Source organism: Canis aureus, chromosome 1, assembly GCF_053574225.1.
Source record: "Canis aureus isolate CA01 chromosome 1, VMU_Caureus_v.1.0, whole genome shotgun sequence".
In the NCBI taxonomy this organism is placed as follows: domain Eukaryota; kingdom Metazoa; phylum Chordata; class Mammalia; order Carnivora; family Canidae; genus Canis; species Canis aureus.
In genome coordinates this window covers 2,902,317-2,923,321 of record NC_135611.1, presented here as the reverse complement: position 1 = coordinate 2,923,321, position 21,005 = coordinate 2,902,317, and positions in this window count along the sequence as shown.

The window sequence follows — 21,005 nt, the reverse complement described above, 5'->3', positions numbered from 1 at the left end:
TTATGTCCTAATGATCAAGAGTGAGCTCCTAAGAACTTCAGAATCACATGGTCTGTCTACACAACTCTTTAAGATACTGCCCCGAGTTAAACCTTCATGTTCACCACCTCAGCTGTGGCTCTGTTTATCTCAAGAGAGGTTACATGTGCTACAACAGAAATTATCTCCGTTGCTTTGCCACTGTGACCACGATGACCAGTCTGCAGAGGGAGTGATACTCACTAAAGGGTGGACATAGACCAGGGGCCAAAGTGAAGGGGAGCTGTGCGGGCTGAGTGCTGGGTCCTCAAGGCAGTCAGAGACACCCAGGGGTCCCTCCATGTGCAAAATACACAATTCGCCCAAGAAGAAAATTTGTGTCATATTTAAAACCATAGTATGGAGAAAATCCATCATCTTCTCTAGCTTGTGTATCTGTAGTTATCATGTCTAGTTAGTGTTATGGGAATTGTCTCTGTGTTCACTGCTATTAATATTTAAATATATGAGGAAGACAAAACAAATTAATATACTTTTTTTCTTTTTGAGAGAGAGAGTGTGTGCTTGAGGGGAGAGGGTGAAGAGGGCAGAAGGAGCAGAGGGAGAGAGAATCCTCAAGCAGATGGCCCTGTTGAGCGTGGAACCTGACACCAGGTTCGTTCCCAGGACCTGAGCCAAAATCAAGACTTGGATGCTTAACTGACTGAGCCACCCAGGTGCTCCAAAACAACTCAATAAAGCAAACTTTCTATTATGCCAAAATGAGAAAGGTATTTAAAAATCTCATTTGGGTTCAATCCAAACCATCTACATTTCTTCTTCTTCTTTTTTTTAATTTTTAATTTTTAATTTTTAAATTTTTCTATTTTTATTTTTAATTTTTTTTTTTTTTTTTTTTTTTTTACAGGTAGAGGGGCAGAGTGAGAAAGAGAATCTTTAGCAGGCTCCATGCCCAGAGGAGATCCCTGCAACATCAGGCTCTGTGCTCAGTGGGGAGCTGCTTGAGATTCTCTCTCTCTCCCTCTGTCTCTCCCCCCCACTTTTCTCTTTCTGTAAAATATACAAACAAATCTTAAAAATATATATATATATATATTTAGTTTAAAAGGATATACTTTTATATCAAGCTTATCCTAAGTATTTAGAAACATGAGATGACCTCTGGCTTCCTGTTTTGTTTTGCAAGAACTCCACAGTCTACTGTTTCCTCCCAGAAGAATTCCTGGTTGTGCCTTCCTTGCTTGTGGCATTGAAAGTACAAGATATATATATATATATATATATATATATATATATATATATATATATATATGTATGTTCAAGAACCTTAAAAGGCTATATATAAAATAATTGATTTTGGGGATCCCTGGGTGGCGCAGCAGTTTGGCGCCTGCCTTTGGCCCAGGGCGCGATCCTGGAGACCTGGGATCGAATCCCACATCGGGCTCCCGGTGCATGGAGCCTGCTTCTCCCTCTGCCTGTCTCTCTTTCTCTCCCTCTCTCTGTGACTATCATAAATAAATAAAAAAAAAATTAAAAAAAAAATTGATTTTGACAGTGGAATATAGAAATTTTGAGAAAGATAGTAAGTTTTATGATCTATGACCACAGATTCCTGTTGTGTGTATTTAAGTCATGTGAAGGAATTGTTAGAGCATTCATGAGATACAGGAAGGATTAGGTACACATCCAGGTGACAGCTGAAGCCACATGGAGCTAATAGCAAAGCATGACTGCAACAGGATGGAGCAGCACGTGGTCAGAGGGGAGTCTGTTCTCCTGTCTACTTGAGCTTCACAGACTGTGCTCACCTGGTTTATTAACACCTGTCTTGGCATCTTCCTGCTAGATGTGGTTTCTGTGCACAGGGTCACTGCTGAGTGCAGTTTGAGAAATAGTTACTAGAAAAGAAATACACTGCTTCCCTCAGCAGTCAGTTTCAAAGCTCAGGCAAAATTTGCACATGGAGCTTGCCTGTGGCCTTCCAGGCACCTGCTACCCTGGGAGTGTCTGCGCCTTCCCATTGCCCCAACACTGGGTCCTTCTGGACCACCCTGTCTGTGCTTGAAAGCCTGGGGTGCTAACTTGCACCGTGCATCTTGGAACCAATGTATGCTCACTTGCTTTTCTCTTGCCTTTTGAACACAGGTTTGGAATTTAAAACAAATGAATTCTGTCTAAGAGAGTCTAAAGGAGAGACATTGACATTAAAAAGCTGTTTTGCCTGGCAACTAAACACTCAGTCGCAATCACATGTTTTCACGGACACAGCATGATTTGATTCCTCTGTCTTGACCATTTCTACAAGTACCTTACAGCTAGAAAAATATGAAAATAATCATCTAGTTTATCCTTTTAAACTAAGCAGAGAGCTTTTCACACTGACGTGTGAGAGCTAAAATGACTCTGATAAAGTCTGGGACACAACGGAACTAGAACTCTGGTCTCCTAAAGCCATTTTAAATTCAAAACAAATTGCTAATACTGCATATTTAGGGTGAGCCTTTTGCCAAGTCACAGGGAACTGTGTGTGTCTACAGTTTGATATTACAGTAAATAACAAAAATAAGCCAGGAAACATCAGTATTTCTCATCTGAAAAAGTAGCTTTTATAGGAGGGTAACACATATTCCTGCAAGTGAGTTCAAAGAAACCATTACCATATAGAAAATGAACTGCTTAAATCATATGTAATTAAATAATATGACATATAATGCATTGTCAATAGACCACATTCTCATGCAGACTAATTATGGGTGCTCAAGAAGACATTTCTTGGAGATAATAATTTTATATCAGGTAATTAAAACCACCTGCATCAATGTCAGCAATCAATAAAACTGACCAGCATGTCTAATTGCACATTTTAATGTGCCCAATTTAAATATTTCATAAATCCTTTATTCGTGTTTTACTGAATATTCATCTTTGAAGTCTGGAATAATTGTGATATACAAATCTATATCCCTCAGTGAATAAGCTCATTAAGGAGTTTGGTATTCAGAATTCGGATTCACGTCAAGTTGCATTCACTAAGTATTTCTCCACCCCGTCATGATTGAGGCGTTGGGTGGGCAGGTGTGTGAGGCACACTCCAAACCTTCAAGGAACTTGTGCCATCAGAAGACCCTGAAGGTGTGTGCCAACGTGCATAACGTGCAAAGCAGAGAAAAATGGGTTTTCTCCAGAATTTATTTCTTTATTAATTACCAGACCCAGGAGCATCAGTAGGAAGCCCCAAGGGCAGATAAGCTAAGTAAGACCAGCCAAGCTTTACCAGCCCATGCCTGGAATCTGGCATATTTTTTTGTGTGCTGCCCTCTTGCTAAATTCCAGAACCTCTTCCTCTTCCTATTTTCTGGGAGAACAACTCACTCGCAGGAGCACATGACCTCTCCTGACACATCGATTAGTGTGATGCTGGCACCGGTGCCTGTTTCTGGCACTGAGGGTATTTGAGGGTTAACTTAATAACCAAGCCCTTTCGCAAGAAAAACAATGTGCCACAGGGTGTTTGAATGGAATGGAATCCTTCACATCTTAACAGGAGAATGCCATCTATCCTGAACGATTTCTTACACACAAGTAAGTGCTTTTGCCTGAAAGAAAAATAGCCCACATGAAAATCTTTAAAATGCCAAATCCGTTTTCCTCGACTTCTCAACCTAGATCATTAATACAACAAAAAAAGAGCAATTTAGTGGTGTTCCAGTTACTCAAGACAACTCAAACACAAACACATTGCTAAATTGCTGAATTGAAAATATTTCCCCATTGCCAGTGAGTGATAAAGATCAATTGTGAAGGTAACAGTGTACTGTTAAAAATGGGCATGTTTCTCTGTCATTGTCTTGCTGAGTTGTTAACATTCTAGTAACTAGGTTCCACTGCCAGTAGCCTGAAATCGCGAGCAAGAGCTTCGGTGTCAGAAAAAGACTCATGCACATCACTGGTCAAATCACTAAATACTCCCATGCCTCTGTTTAAGTGCATATAGATGTCTTTTAAAAATCAAATATTACTATATATATATATTTTTTCTAATATTAGAAATTCCACAATTTAGGTTTGAATAGTAAACAGACTCAGGAAGCACTGACCAAGCAACGCTGGTGCTCTCTCAGACGTAGACTGTAGCTACATGGGGGCAGGTCTGATGGACATGCCACCTGCCTCCCTTCCACCTCTGGAAGACAAACATGCAAGTTGCAGAACTGAAAGATCAGTTTACCTTAAAGTTGACGATTTCTCAGCATTTTCTGCCACACACCAGTAAGAAATTAAAACCTGATTGTGCACGATTTCCTTGGGGATTTCCCACCATGTTAGAAGCCGCCAGAGACACACACCACACTGACTGGTGCTCTGTGCAAGAGGCGTGAAACATCACCGAGGTCTCTGCCACTGAATATATTTTCATGTGTGCGTCTCTCCTATGGGTGTAAACACAGCACTTAAGAATTACCTGTGCATCATATGAGGGATGGAGATGGGGTGATGCCATAAATACTCGGATTAAAATGTGCTTATTGAGGGAGAGACCAGTCTGGAAGAGCCCAGCCCTTGTAAAGTGGTGACATTTCATTCACTGGCAGACACCATCTCTTCTGGCTCTGGAGCATCCAGAGTCCCCGTGTTTCGGAATATGGCACAAACCCCATCCCTCGTGACCTCGGGCTCTGTCCACGCTGGCCTGACCTGTCCCGTGAAGCTGTCCAGATGCTGGCGACGCTGGGAGGGTCCCCCGGTCATGGGATCGCCTCTGCAGAGACATGAAACTGCTCCCACGCCACACGGTCTGCTGGGATTTCAGCCAGTGCCTCAGGTGGAAAAGCAGAGGGAGTTTATAAAACCAAATACAAACTTTGAATTAGCTTCTTAAAAATATATTGCATGAATTTATCTAGGAAGAAGGGTTTACAACTACTACCAATAATATACTCAGGGGAAAAGAACCTCTCAAGATGCTGGAAAAAATAAATGTTTTACTTAGCTATTGTATTTGATTTTTAGGTGACACTAGATTGGGGGGCAGGGAAAAGGAGCAAATGAGAGAGAATAACCAAAGGAGAGGACATTATAAAATAATGTGGTGAATCAATTTTCGATTCATGAGTACGGGAAATGATGTGAACAGCATGTGCATAAAAATACAATTTTTTGTCAGACACTGTTATGGCTAGCCAGTGAACATGGCACAGAAGTTTTAATGCGAGTGTGAACGATGCAAACTAATGAGCTTTGTTATTATTGTTTTCTGTAATTTTTGGGAAGATGACTAAAGAAAGAAGCACAAATGGCAAATAATTAGAAAATGAAAAAGATACACAGAGATGTGAAAAATTCATACTACTAGCAACAATAATGCTAAATGAAATAATTATTATGATTTAAGCATTCATTGTAGATCAACTAATATTGTTCAGCCTCATTATTTCTAGACTGTTAAGTTTTAAGAGAAATACAAGGATATACTTCAAAGAAGATAGAATCCACAATCTAGCCCTCAGAATTGGTATGTTAAAAAATGAAATGGGGCAGAAAAATGTGCCTCGTGACTATTTTATTTTTCATACTGAGGAACCAAGATATGACAATAGATGCCAAACCTTCATTTCCCTTACAAAGTTATCAAAACTTCAGGGCCAGGATGCCTCTAATCTTGGAACCTACTTTTTGAATAGTAAATTATAACATGAATGATGCTTTGCAGCCAAGTTTTTTCTTCTTGATCTTGATTAAAGAAAATCTTCACTTGAAGGTTATTAGCTGCAAAAAATTTTAATTTGTGTCTTATATCTTGTATAAGAGGGTGAATGTGGATAATGCGGGGAAAACAAGAGGTACTTTTTTAAAGGATTTTTTTTTTTTTAGATTTTTATTTATTTATTCATGAGAGACACATATAGGCAGAGGCAGAGACACAGGCAGAGGGAGAAGCAGGCTCCATGCAGGGAGCCCAATGCAGTACTCAATCCCAGGACCCTGGGATCACGACTTGAGCCAAAGGCAGATGCTCAACCCCTGAGCCACCCAGATGACCTCAGGAGGCATTTTAGAAAGCAAACGAACCATGTCTATGACTGCTTCCATGAGGGGTAGTATCGGAAATGTTTGTAGCTTGAAGCCTTGGAAAGTGAAGTAGAATCTGATGGTCCAGGGATGCAGGTGGTGGAGTTGTAGAGACCTGTACAGAAAACCAAGTGAGGAAACAGGGAGGAGAAAGAAACAAGAGTAAGGTAAGACCAGCCCGCAAATATCCACTTGAGGTGTCTGTGGAAATGGCTGGAGAGAAAGAGACAAAGAGAGTTGACAGCATGTGAGGAGCACCCAAGGCTGGTGTAGAAATTGTGGAAGGACAATCCAAAGAAGCAAAGGTATTGCTGCTAGACTAACATTAATCCTACACTCACATGAGACAAGTGACAAGGACGTTCTCTATCCCCTCTATGGTGTGAAATCTCTTGTGTCACTCCTGCACTACAGCAATGGGGGGTCCATTTCAACTGGTAAAGACACAGTAATGATTGGAGATGACTAATATCCCAAACGTACTTATTTATGTAGACATTCAAAATCAGATGGTAATATAGAAGGGAGAACGGCATTGGCATTGACCTTTCTCTCATAGAAGTTGGTCTAGTCCAATGGTCACTGACTCCAGGAAACATGAACAGTTAACAGACATTTTCTCCACTATAATGCAGATGTATTTCACCCATACTACTCAAGCATTCGTGATTCCTGGAGCCAACTCAGGAGATCAGTTTCATAAATCCCAGTTTAACGTGAAGAATCCATCAATGAGTTCCTTTTTGTTAGTTACTCTTAAAATTAGGGTATGTACTTCTCAAAGTGTAAAAGTAACATCTCAGACCTCCTCTTGAGGATTTCAGACTGCTTAAATCCAGACACATTCTTGTATGTTAATTTTGTCTGGAATTTTAATTCTGATTTTTTTTTTGGCTTTTTTAAACCTCCAAATTAAATATATTTTGTACCATTAGTGTGAGATTAGATTTACTCACATGCTTACTAGTTTTCTTACAATTTCATCTCAAAGCTTCCCTAAGGAATGGCTTCCTTCCCCCAAATACATCTTTTAGAAGCTCCTTTTGAGGATCTCGTGATGAACCCAGAATTTTTGTATAGAAAAACATCTTTTTGTTCCATTCTTTTTGTAGGTAAGTTGCTTTTACATTATTTAAATGGTTTTAATCTTATAGAAAAGTTAAGCATATAAACCAAACAACTTTTTTTTCCCCAAAATAGTTTGGGAGCAAGTACAGAATATGATGCCTGACCCTCCCCATATACACCAGCGGAAGTACATTTCCTGGAAGCAGGAATAGCCTCCACATAATCCCAACTTAACCATGGACACCAGGAAACTAGCATGAACACCTTACCACCATCACAGTCTTAGATCACAAGTTTTTCCCTTTGTCTGGGTATTGTCCTTTATGGCAGTTGGTCATTACTGAAGCACACATTTCACTTACTTCTTATGGACTGAATGATTGTGTCTCCTCAAATTTCACATTAAAATCCCAACCCCTAAGGTGATGGTGTTGGGAAGGGGAATTTCTGGGAGGTGATTAGGACATGAGAATGGAGCCCCCATGGGTGGGGCAGTCAGTGCCCCTACTTGAGCCCCCAGAGCCTCCTTGTCCCATTTGCCATGTGAGGACACAGCAAGAGAGGGCCATTTGGAACCAGGCAACTGAATCAATTGGAGCAAAGATGTTGGACTCCCAGCCTCCAGAGCCATAAGAAATAAATGTCTGTTGTCTGAGGTCCCTAGTCTGTGGTGCTTGTGACAGCATCTGGGACGTCATGATGGAAATGGCCATCGTGAGTCTTCAGGGTCCTTCCTTCTGGAGAAGCTCCTGAGTCTTCCCTTGACCCTTCTGACCTTGATGTTTTGGAACATTAGAGAACAAGTTTTTTGTAGACAGTTCCTCAACTTGAGTTTCTTCCATATTCCACCTTTGACAGGTGTACCTAAGAAGAATGTTGTGTTCTCCTTCTGTTCCCCCAGGAGACATGTGATTTCTCTTTCGCCATTACTGCCAACATTCACTTCCATTGCTCAATCAAGATGGTGCCTTCCAGCTTCTGTGCTAAAATGATTTGTATTACATTTATAATTAATCAATGTTTTGTGAGTTATTTGCCAGCTACTTAAATATCTCATTTCTCATCAAATTTTCAATTATTCATATATTAACCAAATACAGACTCTTAGTTCCCTATGTTACTTAATAGTTTAAAGTGCTTTGTCATTGCTTATTTTGATGATTAACTTGTCTTATCATTGGCTAGTGAGAGCCCTGAGAATCGGCCTCTGCATCCTTCTGACATGTTCCATGACTCTTTGAGCATTTTCTTTGTTCCTGGTACAAGATGTCCCAGATTCATCTTGTACTTTCTTTCTTTCTTTCTTTCTTTCTTTTTTTTTAAAGATTTTATTTATTTATTCATGAGAGACACAGAGAGAGAGGCAGGCAGAGACACAGGCAGAGGGAAAAGCAGGCTCCATGCAGCTCCATGCTCGATCCAGGGACCGTGGGATCAGGCCCTGAGCCAAAGGCAGATACTCAACCACTGAGTGACCCAGGTGTCCCTCATCTTGTACTTTCTGTTCCTCCAAGAGGCCTTGGTTCATTTTAGTGAAGAAGCTCATGTAACAGTGATGATCTCAGGGGGATCAAGGATTCTGGGGTTTCACTCCTAAGACCCACCAGCAAGCAGAACTGGGGATTATATGTATGAATCTAATGCATAAACATATATGTATATACACAGATATATTTTTACATCATCTATACATCTATTTATCTGTCTACCTACCTATCTATATTGAAATATGTGAAATCACATCATTAGCACTGATTTTAATCCAATACCACAGTATTCCTTCTGGTCTTTTCCAACAGTGAGAAACTTGGTTCCCTTTACTTCAGTATATTTACTGAGATATTAGTAATATGATATTTACTATGTAATATTTGCTAATATGCTCAATCCTTTTTCTGCAACCAGTTGCCCACTGACCCACTTGGACACCTCCTTCTTCTGCAAGGACTCCAACTCACTGGTTCCAGATGTCCATCCTCTGGGCCACCCTTCTCCCCACCTTGGGTTCTGACATCCTTCTCTAGGCCACTTTTCCATGTGGCCACTCTTCTAAATTTCTCTGTGATTCTTGATAATTTCAAGCCTGAGATTGGAAGCAGTACCAATGTATTCCTTTAGGGAAGCGAAGAGATAAATCTTCCTAGTACCTCACACATCCTGATGCTAATCCCATATAGCAAGGGGCAGTGGTGATGTCCAGAGTGACCAGAGAGTGTGCTTAGTCAGATCCTGATTTGCTCCTTCTGACAGCATTTCCATGTCAAGATAGGATGAGTTATCTAAATCTGTAGAGATCCTTTCCACTTCAAAAGTGCTAAGAAAATGCCAAATGACTTCTCTGTTGTCTCTGTCAAAACAAACAAATGCCCATGAGCAAAAGCAGCATGGGATGTTGACCCCAACACTGGGACTCTTGTGGGGCTGGCCTAAAGCACTGAACCAAAACTGGAGTCAAAGATCACCAAAGTCTGTTAGAACAAGATTAGATGAATCATCAGACAGACTCTAATCACCTTACATGATTCACTCTGAACACTCTGTGTTTTCCCACCTACCCTCTGCTCACAAAGCAAATATGCTGAGAGAGTCTATTACCGTTTTAGTAATTGCCGGTTGGATGTTGCTCACTAGTCATTGCAGCCTCTGTTGGAAACTTTCCCTAATAAACTCATCTGAAATAAGATGTAAACAAAGTACTTAGTAGAATTACATGAGCCTCAGAGTTCAGAAACTTTTGAAAGTAATTTAGCATTTAATCATCTGAATGTTTATAGAAAACTTAAAATCATTTTTTATTTACCTTTTTTCATATTATCCCTAATGAAAACTGCTATAGAAACACTTGTTTTTAGGTTCAAGGGAAAGATGCTCTTTATTTTTTTGCTTATTTTTTTTAAATATGAGTTGAGACAAGAACGTAAAAGAACAGAATCTGAGAGAGGTCCATTTTCTCTACCAGGGGGACCTACCCATCTGAGGCCATTGTTGTCTGCTCCGTGATTATGTTGCTGTTATTTTCTTAGAAAACTGATTTTGTCTTTTTCAATCTCATCATGTTATTTTTCTCTTAGAAGAAGAGTACTTAGTGATCAAATTGTTCTTTGAATTCCTAAATGAGATATTTGAATGAAAGCCAAATTATTCAACTCACACAGACCCACACCTTGAATACATTCCTGTCTCATGTTTTTTGTGGCCAGCTCCTGGAATGATGTTCTATGAATTGTAAATGTGTGATATATATTTATAGAGCACAGTTAATTGTATCATTACAAGATTCTCTTTTTCTTACTATTACCTAGGCCAATTTGATGGATTTTTAAAAATCTCTTTATACAGTACAATAGAAATCCAAACAAAAGATAACATTTCTTTCCTTTTTACAAGTAGTAATATGCTTTCCTCTAGAATATATGATAAATTTCTAGGGTTTTGATGCCATATTGATTGAAATTGCCTATATGTTTTACATGTAGATCTCAGTTAATGATTTTGGTGGCACAGCAGGTATGAAAGAGTCAGAGATTGAGCACTGAAGCTCAGAATATCTGTAAATGCATCTAAAAATTTGTGCTTTTTCGATTCTCCATAATCACAACAAACTGGGTGCAGTCCATTTCCTCAGTAGCTTTTCTGTGCCAATCCCCAAGTCTTGGGAGTAAAATTATGACTTCATTGAGCAGAGTGAAGATTTAAACTTTACATGGGCAGAAATGATACCTGCTGTACTCTCACAGCTTTCGATGAATGAATGAATGAATGAATGAAGACTTCTGATCAGAGATCAGAATCTGGAAGATCACCAGGTCCTGAGAGCAGTGCCTGCCCGTCTTAGCACACAACTCCTCTGGGTCTGTTCTCTCTCTTTCTCACTTAGCCTTGCTAGAGGCTTATGGATTTTGTTGATTTTTTCCAAGAACCAGCTTTTGGTTTCATTGATTTTTTTCTGTTGATTTCCTGTTTTCAATTTTATTGATTTCTACTCTACTCTTACAGTTTTTGTTGCTTACTTTGGATGTAATTTACTCTTTCTGTCTAGTTCTCTCTGATAGAAGCTTACATGTTTCATTTTATATCTCTCCTTTTCTAATCCATGTATTCTGTGCTATACATTCTCCCTAAGCACCGATTTCAATGTTTCACACAAGTTTCATAGCTTTTAATTTTCATTTCATTCAAAATATATTTTAATTTCTCCTGAGAGTTCTTCTCTGACCCATGTCTTACTTAGAAGTATTAGTTTAATCTCTATATACTTGGGGATTTTCCAGTTATCTCTCTGTATTCTGATTTCTGGGTGAATTCCACTGTGGTCTGAAAGCAGACATTGTACGGTTTCTACTGTTTAACTATGTGAAATTGTGTTTTATGGCCTAGAATGTGGTCTTTCTTGGTGAATGTTCCATGTGAGCTTGAGAAGGAAGTATGTTCTGTGTCATTGGAAAAGTAGTGTGTAGATGTCCATGACATCCAGTTGATGGATGATGTGTTGACTTGACCTGGGTCCTTATTGATTTTTTTTCTGTTGGATCTGTCCCTTTCTGATTGAGTGTGTCAAAACCTCCAAACGTAATAGTGGATTCATCTGTTTTCCCCTACTGCCCCACTAGTTTTCACCTCAGGTAGTTGGATGTTCTGTTGTCAGGTTCATGCACATTAAGCATTATTGTATCTTCTTGGAGACTTGACCCTGCATTTTTATATGCTACATATCTTCACTGATAACTCTTTTTTTTAAAAAAGATTTTATTTATTTATTTGACAGAGAGAAAGAGACGACACAAAAGCAGGGGGAGGGTAGAGGGAGTGGGAGAAGCAGACTCCCTGCTGAGCAGGGAGCCCAACACTGGACTTGATGCCAAGACTCCGAGATCATGACCTGAGCTGAAGGCAGACATTTTACCAATCGAGTCACCTAGGTGCCCTGATATAGTTGGATTTTAAAAAGCTGTATTTGTTAAGCGTCCCTATTTTTTTTTTTGTTCCTATTTTTGTCTTCAATCTCTTTTGTAGTCTTCACTTCTTCTGTGGTTTTAATGGAGTATTTTGTATGATTCAGTTTTCTCCCTTTTTTGAGCTTATTGGTTATACTTATTTAAAAAATTTTTTTTTGCAGTTTGCAATACACATCTATGGCTAATCCATGTCCATTTTCAAATAACACTATACCATTTCATGGGTACTATGAGTACATTATAATAACAAAATAATCTAATTCCTCCCTCCACCCCTTGTATCACTGTTGTCATTTTGCTTATACAGAAGCATTCGTGTACACATAAGATACAGAAATATATACATAAACATATGTGATCAATTACATTGTTGATATTCCTGTTTTTTTTAATATTTTATTTATTTATTCATGAAAGACCCAGAGAGAGAAGCAGCGATACAGGTAGAGGGAGAAGCAGGCTCCCTGCAGTGAGCCTAATGTGAGACTTCATCCCAGGACCCCAGGATCATGCCCTGAGCCAAAGGCAGACGCTCAACCACTGAGCTACCCAGGGGTCCCACATTGTTGGTATTCTTATTGTGAACAAACTATTATTTTTTAGGTCAATCAAAGATAAGAAAAATAAAAGTCTCTATTTTACCTCTTTGATGCTTTTCTTTCTATACATCTGTCTCTGATCTATATTATTTTCTTTCTCTGTAAAGAAATTCTTTTAGCATTTTCTTTAGCACTTCTGGGTGAATTCCACTGTGTTCTAAAAGCAGACATCATATGATTTCTACTGTTTAACTATGCGAAATTGTGTTTTATGGCCTAGAATGTGATCTTTCTTGGTGAATGTTCCATGTGAGCTTGAGAAGGATATGTGTTCTGTGTCATTGGAGAAGTAGTGTGTAGATGTCCATGACATCTACCAATGTATTCCCTCAGGGAAGGGAAGAGATAAGTCTTCCTGGTACCCCACACATCCTGATGCTAATCCCATATAGCAAGGGGAGGTCTCCTGGCAAATCAAAAGCCAAAAGATCAACATAAGCACTTACTTAGACTGGTGAACTCTATACAATCCCTCTGAAGGGAAGAACCTGTCCCTAGGCTCATGGAAATTCCTAAAAGTGAGTTTGTAGACAAAAACTGAAGGATACACGGCAAAGTTCAAGGCAAGAAGGAAAGCCAGAGGAATCTGAGATAAATAAGCAGTCAGGACACAGAGGTAGCATATGTTACATGTTTGAGGAGTTTAGGATTAAAAAAAAAAATCCATTAAAATACTAACAACCTAGAAAAACTAAGTAAGAAGAAATCCTAGAAAAAAATATTTATACACATTAACTAAAGCAATTATTATTTCAGAGTGTTGTAAGGACCCTTTAGGCAAGCAGGGAGCTGTTGGAGGCCCCTCCATCTTTATGCTGCCATGTTGTCTGTTATGTGCCCCAGCCAAACCCCAGACCTTATGGTTAAGGTTCCACAGGAGCTCGTTTGGGCCAGTTAATAGGAACAAAAGATAGGCTGCCTGTTATAATTGAAGGGAACTTCAATGAAGCCAAAATAGTAAATCTTTCTATGAATAGATTCTTCCTTCACCTGATAAAACTTTGCCCAATCTGGGGATGATGAAGTGTCCTACAATTAGATTATGATAATATTCTTTAGACATAATTCCTTTTAGATATGCTAATACCCATAGAACTGAATACTTTAAATGAATGGACTTTATGGTGTATAAATTGTACCTCAATAATGCTGTTAAAAAAGGTATGTTCAAACATTGCCTTTTTGCCCTATAAAGATGAAGCTGCTCGATGCAGGACAAATATCTTTGAAGACATTTCTTAAAACTTAAAATAATTTATTGTGATAAAATAGAAATACAGAAATTATAGCTTTAATTTTTAAAAATATGAGGCTCTCAATAGTCTTGGTGATACTATAAAAGCAAACCTGGAAATAGTTGTTTAAACATTTTATTAGGTAGCCGGTAAATTAGATTTTCTTGCAGCTTTCCAAAAGTTTCTAAAATATTTTGCACATTAAATGATTCATTTATAATGAGTGTTTTGTGACACACTACAGAGATTTCCTCTTATTATCTAATGAAACACATGCCTTCTCAAAGGGCTCCTTGTTTTTCCTTTTCTAGTCTAGTGAGTTGCTCAAATCGTCTTACCAGTTTTCTTCATATAACACAACACACTTTCAGGATCTCAATTTTTAAAATATTACTTTATGTTGTGGTTTATTTGAAACTCCTCTCGGGTGTAACAATTCTTGTTTTCTGAGACTAAACAGAAAATTGTACCACAATCCAAAGCTCTGAAATATGATGGGTTACAATCAACAACTTTTTATAAGGACAATATATTTTGGAGAAAATACTTTATACTTCATTTTTCCACTCCCCTACACCATGCCAATGTTTCTCAACTTCAAAAGGAACACTCATAGCTTGAAACATTGCTCTTCTTGATAAAAGCACAAGTTCGAGGACATGAAGATTATTGCTCATCTCCAGAAATAAAGGAAGAAAAGTCATGTCTGGCCCAGGGAGATGCTCAAAAACATCTTCAAAACGGAGCTCCCACTCACTGTCTGTAAGAGCCCATGTACCCAAGCCAACTCCAAGAAATGGTCACAGAGGAACAAATACTTTGACATCCTTTAGGGGAATATTGCTAAAATCATTTATATAGACTGCAATTTCTTTCTGTATGCATGTTCTCATAGAAGTGCATTCCTGACTCTGATGGTTTTATTCAAACATTTCGTATATAACCTCATTTCAAGCAATTAATTAGGAGACTTCTCATAAAGATAAACTAATTTAAGTAATTCTTTTTATCCTTATCAGCACTCTTAGAATTCTTTCCAGGGAGCTCCAGCTTTCTGAGGATCTCTTTCTTTGGAATAATTGCTAAATTATAAGACCATTGATTATATAGAGTTTCATTTATTCCACCAAGCTGCTAAAACATTATGATTTTATGAATATATTATTTTGAAAGAAAATTGAGATTGCATAACAATGTTACTTCGTTTATTGTATTATTAAAATTATAAGGTCAAAACACTTACACAACATGCTAATTATATCTCAGAGTCTGGTAGGACCCATGTTGTTTTTAGGATCTAGTTCAGATAAATGCATATTTAAGCTAAATGTCCACACTCCCATAAGTGTGCCCATTGGTACATGAATGATCAAGTGAATTTATGCTATTAAATAGTTTAGTTCAGTATTGTCCAAACTTCTAAAGCATGTGATGTGGAGTTTTCACTTGGAACAAATCCAAACAAGTATTTCTTCAATTTCTTTATATAAAAGATGCTTCTTGGCATTAGGATGAGTTTTCCTGCAAAGGAGCTGTCTAGTGATTTATTTATTTGATAGTTGGTGACTTTTAAGGGATATTTTCTCATCTTTGAGTGGATCGAGGATTAAAAAGAAGCTAAGGTTACAGTGTACTTTTAATTGAATTTTGTATATATCTGACATATTACATATTCATAACATCTTTATATTATTTTATGCTTCTTTAGGTGATCTGATACCAAATTTAAATGTTTTGGGAAAATTAGTCCTCAAAAAATATTGGCAATGATAGTGACAATGGTGATAATAAATATTGAATTGCCTAGAGAGTCTTTTTTTACTGTCTTTTCTTTGCCACTTGGAATAAGTAATTGGTCTAACATATGGAATTAATTCAAACTATTTTTTCAAGACTTTTTAAGGAAGTGGTGGAGGCACAGAGCTGAGAATCAGAAAGACTTGGATAGAAGCCCCTCATTTACAGGCTGTGTCTGACATCTTAAACTTTCACATGTAATTTTTCTTTTTTAAAAAAATCTTAGTAATATGGGGCACCCAGGTAGCTCAGTTGGTAAAGCATCTGCCTTCAACTCAGGTCATGATCCTGGGGTCCTGGGATCAAGTCCTGCATAGGGCTCTCTGCTTCTTGGGGAGCCTGCTTCTCCCTCTGCCTCTCTCTCTGCCTCTCTCTCTCTCTCTCTCTCGAATAAATAAATAAAATCTTGAAAAAAATCTTGGTAATAATATCAGTATCACAGAGTTGTTATAAAGATTAAATGAGAAAATTTTGGGGCCTTACTTTTGAAAAAAGAAAAGTAATACTTAAATTTCTTCTTTTCCTTAGGCCTTCTCTCAAAGCACTCAGATTCTCCAAATAATAACTGTGATAATCAATAATAGTAGTGATATAGCTGAGGTCTATTAAAGAGGACATGTCTCTATAACTATCTTTTATTTCTTTTGATGAAGGGATCTGAGCAACTAGCCTGCTCAGATATAGCTGAATAGAGCTAATTGCAGTTTGTTACAGTGTGTTCCACTTTACACAGATTTAAAGATTATAAAGAGTCAAAGAGACTTATTCACAGACCCCTGAGAGAATATTTAATATTACTCAGAAAAAAAGATTAATCAATCTGTTTGGGTTGGCAGGGGAAAAAAAGCATATTATTTCAGGAATATAGACTATAGAATATTTTTTTAAAGATTTTATTTATTTATTCATGAGAGACACAGTGAGAGATAGACTATAGAATATTTTAAATATAATTTACTAGAGCCCAAATAATGAGAAGATTGGCTTGATTATTCCGTGAGCGAGGTTTATATGGAAATGGACAGGATATCCCCAGGAGTAAGCTAACGGGTGGGTTTCTACAGCCATTGCTAAATATATATTGTTCTTTTCATGTTGTGCGTAAATGTGCAAGCTGAAATTAAGTGAGACCTCTTTCTCTTTTTGCCTCTTTCTGGGTAGAATTCCTGGTAACCCCCAGGGAAGATTTTCTCAGTTAGATCTCTTGTTTCAGAGCATTTCACTGTGCTTGTTGCAAATGTTAACAGACCTGCTAATCCAGAATTCCTGGAATAAGGTCAAGTATTCAAGGCTCTTGAATACTCTCAGCACACCAGGGTTTGAGGAATCTGTGGGCTTTACCAAGCAATCCATAGGTAGGGTGGAGTTTGCTCCTCCTCCTGTCCTTGCAAGGGCATGGCATGCATGACACTCAGTTCACACATGCCCAAGGGTAACCAGGGCTTTTGAGGCACAGAAATGCATGTAAGGAACATGAAAAGGGACATTTTTGGCAGAGAACGAGAGTGTGTCTATAGGACTGAGAGGGATGAGCACATGTGGCAGCCTTAGGAGCCTCAGTTGCATAATTTCACGTCATGGACAAGCTGGAGTCATGTGTAGAGAAAGAAGAAAAGTCATTCCCAAATACCAACTATCCAGTTACAGTTTAAAACCCAAGTCAAGTTCTGGTTTGTCTCCTGCAATCTTTTGTACCCTATGTGCAGGCTTGATAATCACAATGAAAAGATATTTAAACACAATTCTTCCTATGCACTATAATTCCCATGTGTATACAGATACACATGCACGTGTATGAGAACACGCACGTATCTGAGTACGATATGCTTATGTGTGTGCATAGAGATAGCTAGATAATCCAAGGCTGATGAAACAATATCAACTTGGGAAAATTTATTTACTCATTATCCAAAGCAAAGATATTTGAAGGATAATCCTTTCTGACACAATACACTGTTCAGTAAAAACAAACTAGCTACAAAACAATACATATAATATGTGATCCAAAGTAAAAAAAAAATTCATTTCTCAGGAAAAGAACACATGAATTTTATGTATTCACAGAATACATGAAAATATTAACAATGATTATCGGTGGTTAATGGATTGATGTGGTTTTTATTTCCCTCTTTGTGTTTTATTTTTGTATTTTCAAAATTTCTAAAATTTTATTACATTTTCATGTGATTATTTTAATGGAAATAAATTATAGGTGTGGACCAAGTCATGAAAGAACAAATAAATCATGTTCAGGTGCTTAGGCTTCACCAGAGGTGATGAAGACATTCTGACACTGCTAGGTCGTAGGAAGGACATTGAGCAGATGTGCATTTTAGGTATTTATTTATTTGAGCAAGAGAGCCAGTGCACAGGAGTGGGGAGGAGGTAGAGAGGGAGAGAGAGAGAATCTCAAACAGACTCCATGCTAAGCATGGATCCCCCCTTGCCTTGGGACTGGATCTCAGGTCATGACCCTGAGGTCATGACCCGAGCTGAAGTCAAGAGTCTGAGGCTTAACCAAGTGAGCCACCCAGGCACCCCCAGACTGCCCCTGGGGTCAGTGCAGATGGGAGTCTCTTAGAAAGACAAGAAAGAAAAAAAAGACAAGAAAGAAAAGTAACAGGATGTCAGGCAGGTGTGACCCTGACTGGGCAGCAAGGCTCAGCATGTGATGGTGCTGGGCGACCATAATCTCCAGGGGGCCAGAGAGAAGCACTGGCTTCCAGAGGGGGTGGAGAATAAGTCTACGGGTCAGGCACTGAGTGGGCTGTGAGGGGCCCCCACAGCCACTTGGTCACCCTGTCTGATGCTAGTTACGATGGAAGTCCTGTCGTCCTCCCCAAGCAGGGGTGCTGAGTGAGCAACAGAGCATGGGGGCAGCTGTGGTCCATCAGGTGGGCTCTGAGGCTAGAGGATGGAGTTCGCAGACAGGGTCACAATAGCACCAGTGGGGGCTGTGTGCAGGCCAGTGCTGGTACTTTGTCAGTTCAGGAGGATTTGGCTGAGGTGGGGCCACCCAATATTGGCATGAATTATGCTGCGTGAGGGAAAACAATAACATAAACTGCTGGCCCACTTGTCCCGGCTGGGCTTAGACAGGATGATTCCCTGGTCCTTGCCTTCCTGTGTGCTTGTTGTCCATCTCTGTTTCCCGACTGTGGGCTGTGGCGCTGAATGGCCCTGCTTCTCTCTGGACACCAGCCCTTCTCTGACATCTCTGGAGACTTGGTGCCATAGTTCAAATGGCTCTGCCTGTTTCATTAGCCTCATGTGACATCCTGAGTTTCTGATGGTCCCTCTTTCCATTTTGATTTATTCTCTTTACCTGAACAAATTGGTTTCAGTGGATTTACCCATGTTCCTAGGAAACAGTCGTGCACAACAGTGCTATTTCTTGGTATTTTTATACAAAGAATCACTTTGGAAGAAATTGAGAGGTATATCAATATAAACATTTTAAAATAAGTATCAACTCTATTTATATTCACCATATAGTAAATATGTTCCCATTTGATTCTTCTGATAATTTCCAGATGTGGCAGTCTCACACAGGGGCTAAATCCCAGCACAGAGAAGAAGCAGTAATGTGGTTTCCACCACATTACCACATGTAACACGGTCTTCTAGAACAGTTCTGGTGGGACTTCTGGTGTGGGACAATTATCTCTAAGCACATGTCTTTGTTGGCCCTCCCACCCTCCAGCAGATACTTGCAGTGCTGGGTATCAAACTGCTTATTTACGTCTTCCTTCATCATATCTGTCCATGAGTTGCTGAACAATTGTTTTTGAAAAGTCACCAGCACCAGCTGTTTGTTGATGTTACTCTAAGGAACATTCTAGAAATTTGCCTTCAGGTGGCTTCAGGAATATTTATTCCCATTCCAGTGCAGACACACATATCTATGGTTTCCTTCCTGAAATGCTGCTGTGTTTCAAACTCCAACGTGTGCAATACCCTTCACTCAGACACAACTACGGCCAAGAGTCCCTGCTATTTAACGTGTGCCATCTAAAAAAAAAAAAAAGTGTGCCATCTTGATTTTTCTTGACTTTCTCACCATCTCTTTGCAAAGAAAAAGACCTCATTCTAGACGTCCTTTTACACAGTGGAACACAACGCAAGCACCAACACTCTGTGAATCCTGAAGCCATCATTTCTGATTGATTATTTTATCTATTTTGCTCACTTAGTAATGACTTCGAGTCATACGTTGATCATCCTGTAGACAGTGGACATGGAGGGGCTGTGGTTTTTGACATATTTCCTTAGATCACTCGCATTAAAGGCAGGAGAGAAAATGCTGTGGATGGCTTACCCCAGCTGCTGCATTCTGAACTGGAACCCAAACTCGTGCAGATAGTGAGTGCCCACTTTGTAAGTAAAATGAAAGGGAGGTAGGTACCTACTCTGAGCAGTTGGAGAATGATGGTTTCATACGAACTTCACAACTATGTGTACGATTATTTTATGAGTCAAGATACTGGATCAAAACATCGTTGGTACATGTATAGGACCTCACACCCGGTGCAGCTCAGTGAGCAGCACTCCACAAAGGAAGGAGAGGTGGTGAGAGAGAGAAGCATCCATTTCCATATAAACAGCAAGACTATCACCAACTGATATCTCTTGACCAGCGAGGACAACAGTGAGAGTAGCTGTTTTTTGTAAAGCACCCTTGGAAAAACTGGGGATACCAACTCTGCATGTGGAAGACTGGTAATAGTTACAAGTGCTGCAGAGCTGCCCGATTTCTTAGAACAGCCCTTAACAAGATATTTTGGAAGATTCTGGTAAAGTGGCCATTGCAAATATAAATAGCAAATATAATTTCCTAATAGTACAGATTTTTTAGTGCTTAATAAGTAGAAGATTTTATCAAATATAAAATTCAGTGTTCTTGGAATTACGCATCATTTGTCCCTAAAAATTGAAGGAAAACATTGCATTTTGCGTCAGGAGGATGCATGTGGTCCGTAAGAGGGTTTCGGGTCACATCTGATGTTTGCTATGCTCAGGCACTGTTGCCAGGTGACATTTCAGGTGGTTTGCGTAATTCATGACAGCTCATTCTGGTCCCCTTTTCTATGTCACAACATTTGATGGAAAAGAACACTTCAACCAAGATGCTTAGACCTGGCAAGCCCACTTCTTTCTTTACCTCAATCATTGAACAGGGGTTTTGTTTGTCCCCAAGACAGACATGGCTCTGGGTGCTGGGAGACAGTGGTGATCCCCGCGGTGTGCAGTGACTCGGTCCTCATAGCAAGAGATGAGGGTGTTAGATGGGCAGCCTTGCA